At 35.5% G+C, this 9,691-nt stretch overlaps 1 pseudogene; it reads left to right on the forward strand.

Annotated features, from left to right (window-relative positions):
- Positions 1-2,621: 2,621 nt before the first annotated feature.
- Positions 2,622-3,999, forward strand: LOC120207526 (annotated as a pseudogene).
- The last annotated feature ends 5,692 nt before the right edge of the window (positions 4,000-9,691 follow it).

The raw sequence follows: 9,691 nt of genomic DNA on the forward strand, positions 1-9,691 counted from the left end.
GAGAAAACTCTGTTCACCGGCCGGTCACTATTTCGACCACCGGCCGGTCATTATTCACACCGCCGGTCACTATTCTGGTTACTATTCAAGGTCGAAAAAAATAAAAATAGCTTAAATCGTAGATCGGCTCAACCTAAACCCGAAACCACCCTCTTTTTTCCTAAAAAACTTCAAAACGACCTAGATCTGAGATTTTACCTTCGGTAAAACAACTTTTCCGACGATGTTTGGGCTTCGACGAAGGTAAGATCTCATTTCTTTTCTTCTCCTTCTGGTTTGTTTGTTGCTCGTTGGTTTTGTTTGCTCTCTTCCCGTTGTTGTCGTTGTATTATCGTTTTTTTTTCTTTGCAGATCCGAAGGCCTTTTATAGGCTTCAAAAGGCCTTAGAACACCGTTCATTTTGGTGAGTCACTGGATCTACGATGGTGACTCACCATATAGATGATGAAGTGTGCGGCCATCTTCACTTCTTGTGGAGTCTTTCTGTGAGGTGGTGACGTCATGGCGGTGTCGGAGTAGACCACTTGGAGGCTGCGTCGTCGTGGCAACGTCGGAGTGGACCACTTGGAGGCAGTGGCTGAAATATCTCTATAGGGTTGGTGAACCCTATGATTCTTCTAGATCGGATCTGGACAGTTAGATCTCTCCAGATATAATGGTTGAAGATGATGGCAACTGTGATGAGACATGAAAACCCTAGAAGGGTCTTGGGCCTCCATCTTGTTTGGGTCGGTTCTGGTTGTGTAAAAAGGGCGGGATTTGTAATATATTTGTTAAATAATAATAATAATATATATAATATTAATAATAATAATAAAATGAAATAAAAAAATTAATTTTTACAGCTGCCTCTCTTTGCTCATTCTTGTGTTAACAAGAATAGAGCAAAGACGAAAAAAACAATAATTTTTTTCATTTAGCTTCTTTTGAGTAGGATAGAAATGTTGAAAACATTCTGCCCAGAAGTCTTATAAATGACCCAAAGGTTTTGAAAACATCATGCACTGAAGGGCTTATAGATGACCCGAAGGCTTTGAAAACATCATGCACTGAAGGGCTTACATATGACCCGAAGGTTTTGAAAACATCATGCACTGAAGGGCTTACAGATGACCCGAAGGTTTTGAAAACAGCATGCACTGAAGGGCTTACAGATGACCTGAAGGTTTTGAAAACATCATGCACTGAAGGGCTTACAGATGACCCGAAGGTTTTGAAAACATCATGCACTGAAGGGCTTACAGATGACCCGAAGGCTTTGAAAATATCAAAAAGCTCCCAAAGGCTTTTTGAAAACATCCTGCACTGTAGGACTTACGGATGACCCGAAGGTTTTGAAAGCATCATGCACTGAAGGGCTTACAGATGACCCGAAGGCTTTAAAAATATCAAAAAGCTCCCAAAGGCTTTTTGAAAACATCCTGCACTGCAGGGCTTACGGATGTGGGAAATAGTTTATTGAATAAGAAATTTTGGAAATCGTTTTCTTACTATTCAACAATTTCAATTTCAGAAAAGATTAAATGAGAAACTTTGGAAAGCGTTTTCGCATTGAAATAACTTGTTGATTGGGTAACATGCCCCAAAATAATACTTCTTCTGTGGATTGCGTCCATCTATTCTTCATATGTTTGTGTCTCCTGATGTGATTTGAATTCTACCTTCTTCTTGTAAGGTATTTTTTATCATGAATCTTATTGTTCATACAAAGATCTGTAAAACTTCATGTTTGAATGCACTTATATGTATCAATATAATGCATTGTCTATTGTGTAAATGATGTTCTTATGAATGCATGAATGTTGATGCAATCTTCATTTGTCTTCAAAGTGGTGAACTTGGTCTTCCTTTACTTGATCAGTTATTGCTAGGGTTACCTTTGGATATCAATGTAGAAACCTATGCCATAAAGCTGAAGAACCATTTGACCAATCTTGTATTTTTGTATCTTTTTTGCTTGCATTAAAATCTCAGAAGAAATGTTTCATTTATGGAACTCTTGCCGTAATCATAATTATGATATTGATGCCCCATTTTTGTCTTTGATAACATCAGTTTTATTTGCTTGAACTTGTATAGAAATTCAATAAATCTTTCTTCTTTGAAGAGAGAATCTATCATCTTTGAAGAGAGAATCTGTCATCTTTGAAGAGTGTAAATATAGATATGTATGACTCAGCAAAGATTAATTAGGAGATCATCATATGTTCTGATTTGACTCTTGAAACACATCACAAGGAGGATTTATATTAGTTCCTTTCATGTCTCCACATCTAATCAGATCTCGAACAAGGTAATTTGGACAATATCATATCGAGATGCTTTACAACAATCTGTCGTTCAACATTAGTTGGCTCGACTAGTTTCTTGTTGTTAAAATTTCTGCTTTCCTTCTGTGGAAAGAAATCTTCATCATATTTCACTTCAAATTTTGGTGTTGAAGAAGACAGACTTCATCTTGAATCCATAAATAGAAATGCCATATGATTGCAACATTGGTTCAGCACCATAATTATTGGTTCGTAAAACACTTGACAACACATTCATCAACTGTGGCATCGATCACGTTTTCTTCCTTAATGAGTGTTGTAGGAAGTAGAAACACATCAACTATAGGAGCCATGCAGAAAAAAGGTTCATGGAATTCTCTTCATGTTGTCACATACTTAAGAAATACTCAATTATTCTAACGGAAATGTATGAGATATGTGCCTCTTATGAATGAGGTGACCATTTACAGTGATACAGGTTCTTGAAAAGTCCGCACCCATACAACATGTTGATTCTGATAACTACTCATCTGATTATGAAGTGATCTTTCAGGATGGTTTCACAGATATTAATAGTTCTTCTGATATCGAGGAAATCCTGAATTCTGATTCTGATGAGGAGAATAAGCTGTTATGCTTGACGAAAATGGGGTACTCAGAGGTTGAGGCTTTAATAGCCATGGAGAGATGTGGTCTGAATTCATCAATTGCAGAATTGACAGATTTTATATGTACTGCTCAAATGGCTAAAGCTGATAACGCACTTCTTTCGGTAGAAGATAGGAAACTATTATGCAATAACCCCAATTACAAGAAAAAGTGAAACTCGGGCTATATTTTTGGAAAAGAAAGAAGCAGATGAAGCTTGAAAAGAAGCTTTGTAATGAAGATGATCATGCAGTTCATCTTTCAAATCCAATGATTGGCTTTGGAGTTCCTACCGAACTAGATCAGATAACTCAAAGAACTTCCAGAAGATGTTATTGGGCCTCCTTATTTCTACTTCGAGAATGTGGCACTTGCTTCAGTTGGTGTTTGGACTGAAATGTCGCGGTACTCATACGATGCAGAGCCAGAATTTGTAGATTCGAAGTATTTTTGTTCTGCTGGAAAAAGGGCTACATTCATAATCTGCCAATTGAGAATAAATTTCCTCTTATTCCGCTTCCTCCATGATGTTTTTCCATTGAAAACAAAATGGTGGCCTTCCTGGGATCCAAGAACAAAGTTGAACTATTTTCAAACATGTACAGGAAGTGCCAAATTGACGGAAATGGTCTGTAAGGCTCTTGAAACTTATGACGCTGAGCCACCTTCGAGTATCCAGAAGTATGTTATTGATGAGTGCCAAAAATGGAATCTGGTATGGGTTGGGAGAAATAAATTTGCTCCACTTAAACCTGATAAGGTGGAAATTCTTCTAGGTTTCCATAAAAACCATATACGATGAGCTGCTAGAAACATGTTCCTCGTTGGTATCAAGGTTTTGTCTCTTTTATCTGAGATCAGTGACGCCGAGGTTGCCTTATATTGTATTGGTATACCTTTGAAAACAGATGCGTAAGAACTGAATGATGATCGGTTGGAGCAATTGATGAGTAGATTTCGCAAATTTGACCTTGTTGGTGGTGGCGTTCCGTGTAATAACCTTACCGGAAGACATAAACATCATCAGGATGAACTAGAAGATTTTTGTTGGCGTCTTTTCTTGCAATGGCTGCTAAAGTGACTATCTCTCCTGCTGCTTCAAGATACACATCTACATATTCCACTCTTCCTGAACCATGGAAAGGTTTAGTTGAAATGGGCTTTTAGTATCTCCCTTTAGAACAAGGTAATCATTCTTGATAAGCTGCTGATAATGTCACAGGAGAGCATCATAAGTCCAATTCTCCAAACTTTCTGGCTTCTCAGAACACTTGATTTCAAGAGTGCTTCATCATTTTGGCCTGACTTATTCTTTTTCTACAATAGAAGTATAATAGACAACAATTTGCTTTAAGGACCTTCCTCATTTGAGATATCCTATTTGAAAATGTTTTTCCTCTTTTCTTTATCGAAGAATGAAAGAATTTTGTAAAATGTTACCTATCACAGGTTCAAAATAGAATCAAAATCATAAGCATGAATTCAAAGAATATCAAAAGAATTAACAACTCTTTAAAATTTAAGAATTATAACTCTTTGACAAGTATCAAAATTTGGGTTGGTTTCAGGATGGTCTTCCTATTTTCTATGGTTATATCTATTTAAGATGTCACTCCTCTCTCTCTTTGTGAACTTTGTCACATGTCTCACTTTAAGGACTTTTTATTTTAACCGGATGCGTACAAAATGACGCAACTAGGATTGCCAATCACTAGACCTTCTAGAGTCTTTCCATTTCAATTCTCTGGAATCTTTCATTTAGACTCATCTAATCAAAGTAGTGCGAAAATATCGGTCTAAAAATAAATTTTCTGAGTGCTTATGTGAAGTTGACTATAACAGGTGTTTCGCAACTCCCTTAGTCCATTTGTTAACACATTTTCCATTTTGGCTAGCTGAATTCAGCTTTATTGTATATAATAATTTAATCACCTTTATCAGGCTAATTGAAACTTATCCATAAAGCCGGGACGATTAACCAATTGCTCTAGAGGGACGGTTTTATTGCATATAATAGTATAATAGGTTAGCTGAATATTATCCATAAAGACGGGGCGATTAACCATTTGCTCTAGTGGGACAACTCAAGCTTTATTATATATAATAATATAACATGGGTATCCAAATCCAATTTCTTAAGCTTGTCAAAAAGAACCTATTATAGTCTAGGTGTTTTGGTGGAATTAAGAAAATCTCTTTGTTAGAGTTCAATTCCCAAGCAACTGACTTAAACTAGATTTACATATTTGTAAAAATTATGTTCATCATCGAACGTTATTAATAGAAAAATATTCTACTCGGTTTTGTAATGTAATACATCAACGCTGCCTTATGTTGTACGCTCCTATATATAAATACCAAGCCTTTTTGTAATTTCTTTCAATAGGAGTAGGTTATCTCATATTTGTAATAGGATAGTGTTTGGGTGTATTTCTTCTGAGGTAAGGTTAATGGTTCTTGTTTTTCTGGTTTTCAATCCTGATATTCTGTCAAAGATTATAACTCTAATCATGAAGAGATTTTTAATCCAATTGATATTTAAAGAACTGCAAGATTGCAAAATTGACTCAATGCTCATAACCTTAATAAGCAACAAAAATTTATTTATTGCACAAAAGGCGGAGAAAGGAACAAAAAACAAGTTTAAACAGGATGCTGAAAATTGAAAAGTACTACAGTGGTAGATAACAACTTCCACTTGTTTATTTAGTTTACCCCATCATTCTAGTAATGTTGGGTGTATAATTGGCCCAAGATTTTCCTCATTTGTCCCCCATTTCTTGATCATCTTTTGTGTCAACTTCTTTGGGTACAAGCGTCTTTATTTCTTTTAACAGAGGGCAACAATTCCCTGTTGAATGCCCCTTCACCCCTAAGTGAAAATTGTAGAAACTATTTTGATCATAGCAATGGGCAGAAGGGTTTGGTGGTACTTTCGTTGGTCTTGGTGTAATGTATCGACCTTTAATCAAATGAGGGTACAAGTCTGAAATGGAAGTTTGGAACACTTCCAAAGTTTTTCTTGATCGCATGATTTTCTTTGGTCGATCCGAACAACTACTTGCTCTTTTTCTTTTGCAATTGCGAGGACTCTGGATACTACATTCATTCACATTATCAGCTTTCGCTTTCTGATCCATCGGGCTCTTGAGTGTGACTTTTGATTTTCCTTCGTTGATTACATTTTCAATTAATTCTCCACTGGTCACAAAATTCTCGAATTCCTTCGTCGGATTTGCCTGCATTAAATCGAAGAAAGGAGCAGGAAGGGAATCACGAAACATACGTGATATCTTTTTTTTTAACATTAGAGGTTGAACTTGTGCTGCTACTCCTCTCCATTTTAAGGCATACTTCTTAAACCCTTTATTGGGTTTCATCCTTACTCCTCGAAGATCCATACGTGTTGGAGCTAAGCCTTTAACATATCGATATTGTCCCAAAAACGCATTAGCTAGATCAACCCATTTCTTAATCTGTTCTTGGGTCAAATGATTATACCAGACTACTGCTGGTCTAATGAGGCTATCATGGAATGAGTGAATTAACAGATCATCAGAACTTAAATATCCTTCCATTTTTCTACAAAACATTCTCAGATGGATTAGGGGACAACTGGTGCCATTATACTTCTCAAAATCAGGCATTTTGAATTCATGGGGAATAACCAAGTCTGGAAGCAAGCTAAGCTCTCTTACTTCTAGTTCTTTGTGAGAGGTATTAACACATTTTATATTTCTGATTGCTTCATCCATCCTCTTGAATCTCTCCTCATATTGTGAATAATTAATGAGGTTATTCTTTGGGTTTGAGTGGGATGCCCCAGGGTATATTATCATTCTCTACTCATTAGTCTGATAGCACTGTTGCTCTTTAGCAATTATCTCTTCTTTATAAGATTTCATCCCCTGAATAATTTGATTTGGTCCATCTGGTACTGAATCCGATGCTTTTTTCCTTGTATTCTGAGGTAACCCTGTCAATTGTTCTAGCCACTGATCTAGTAGTCTCTCATGAGATTGTTCCATTGTTTTCATGATGATGGTACAATAATATGAATGATATCGATTTTACTGTTACATAAATCTTCCATGAATTATTTATGTGTTTTTATAATTAATGTATATAACAATACTTAAATAAATAAAACAATGTAATGTAAATGCGAAAATGCAAAAATAATAATGCAAACTGTACAATGCAAAAGTAAAAATACAAATGCAAAGATGCAAAATGCAAAATGCAAAATGTAAAAAATGTAAATGTAAATTATTTAAAATACCAGAATAGGACATCCAGTTATATTAAGACTGCCATTTTCTTTAATCTTGAAAATAAATAAACATTATTATTTAATTAAATATGTTTTAAATACATGATGTAAATGTAAATACAAACGTAAAATTGCAAAGATGTAAAATGCAAATGAATGTATTGAAAGTTGTTACTCAAGAGTGATCATCTTAGAATATATTTCATTGAACACAAAAGTTTCCTTGCATCAAACAAAACTTTACATATAAGGGACACCTTTCGGTCCTAACTTCAACAAAACTTTACATATAGGGGATAACTTTCCCTCTAAAACCAAGTTAATCTATCAGCTTATGAGCCATATTGCTTGTCTGGACTGCAGCTTCTTTCATGACATTTTTTCCTTTTATCTTCTATGTCACTTCTCAAAGTTGCTCGTTTTCCTTTATAAGAGACCTTTTATGTCCAAGAAGTTTTTGGGCAAGATCTTCATATATGTTGCAGTTCTCTTTCAGTTTGGTGACCCCCTGTTATCCACTCTTCTGGGGTGTTTCCTATTCCAGAATTTTGAAAGGCTTGACTGACCTTCTGGAAATCTTCATGCATGGTTTCCATTTTGGTGCTCAATTTATCGTTTGTAATCTTTAGATGATGTATTTGAGCCTCAGATCTCAGCAAATCTTCTTCTCTCTGGGCGCCCCTACTGATGCTCTTACTTTTGAACACTTTTGGTATTAATCTAGCAGGACTTTCAGTGAGTAAACTAAGTCGATCATTTATCATAAATTGTAATGTTCCATGATCCAAAAGATTTTGGACTCGACGTTTGAAGGCAAGACAATTCTCGATGGTATGTCCTTGAGCTTCAGCATGATATTCACAATAAACGTTGATGTCATACCAATTCGGATACGGAGGTTGGAATGGTTTTATGTAGTACGGAGCCACTTCTCGTGCTTCAAATAACTTCTCATACAATTCTTTATATGATATAGGGATAGCATCAACATGAATATCGCCTTTTGTTTTGATTGAACCTGAGTTTTAGACGTCGAGAGCAGACTAAACTTCTATGATTTCATATTACATGATTTCTTCTCATATCTGGGAGCTTTTACAGTTGTCACCATTTCTTTGGTATCTCTAGACAGCTTGTGAATACGAATGATGACTGTCTGTAATTTCTCAAATTGGTTAGGATCAAAAGTCCATTGCATATCTGAGACTGCAGATTTATCTTCATTGAGCTCTCTCTTTTTTTGTGCAGTAATCTCTTTTCCTTTGGTCAAAACAGATATTCTATCCATCATCTTGGACATCTTCTCTCTTATTTCTTGTATCTCCTTTTGCTCTTCAACAGGCATACGATCTTTGGGTGCATAGCTCTCCTCTATCCTCGGAGTTCCCTCAGGATGTCATTCCATGGTTACGTCATATTTTGTTTGATCATAAAACGTTTTGTTCATTTATGAATTCTTTCCAATTTGATGAACAGTCTTTCAAGTTAACACCTTTTGGTTATGCCATGATCATGCAATGCAAACAAAAGAAATCAATATAAACAAGTTTGAGCAAAATAACATGCATGAAAAAAATAAAAATGAGAAAGATAAAGATAAATTGATTAGTACCAAGAAAAGATTCTATCTATCAAGGTATAAATCCTAACCCTCATGCTTTCTAGTTCCATGCATTGTTTGGAAAAGTTAACCTAACCGCATGATTTCTAGTTCGCAGGCATTTATGCAGAGAAAAAAAATAATGAATTAAATAAATTAAAAGCTAGAGCTTATTTCTGCTTTGTGTACACCTCTGGACAGAGTTTCAGTATTGTCTTAGATCAGGTGAATTTCTAAGGTTCATTATATGCAGGGTTTGACTCTAAGGTGAAATGGGTCATCGAATTATCCTTTGTTAGTGCCCCCTTGGGCTACAAAACCCTAAATCCTAGTCCATTACAGACTTTTGGATTGAGTTCAAATCGAAGGAACACACTTTCTTATGTCCATACGGAGGTGAAAACCACACGAGGAACATAAGGTGTGAGCTCAAAGAATGGTCCCCTATCCCATACAGAGGTGAAAACCACACGAGGGAGTAGTTTCTCATTCAAACTAAATAGGATAGAGCGGGGTTTTAGCTCATGTCATGATAATGCAGTGCACAATGTGTGAGTAGAAACTCTTAAACCTTGACAAACAACTAGTAAAAAAATTGTAATATCTTTAAATTAATCAAAAATAAATGTTAGCATGTAGGATATAAAAAAATAAAATAAGAAATAAAAATGAATTGAAAGAAATCAAAAGAATCTTAAATTAAATAAATATGAATTCTCAATTTTTAACTTATAGAGACAATATATAATCAATTTAAGGCTTGACTAGAAGTCCCCAGCGGAGTCGCCAAGCTGTCGTAACCGGTTTTTGCCCGGGCACGAAATTTTACTTAGGGGAAAAATAATGTGGACAAAAATGATTTTTATTTAAAATAAATGTTTTTGGAGTCGCCATCGACCT

Source organism: Hibiscus syriacus, unplaced genomic scaffold, assembly GCF_006381635.1.
Source record: "Hibiscus syriacus cultivar Baekdansim isolate YM2019G1 unplaced genomic scaffold, ASM638163v2 tig00000477_pilon, whole genome shotgun sequence".
Lineage (NCBI taxonomy): Eukaryota > Viridiplantae > Streptophyta > Magnoliopsida > Malvales > Malvaceae > Hibiscus > Hibiscus syriacus.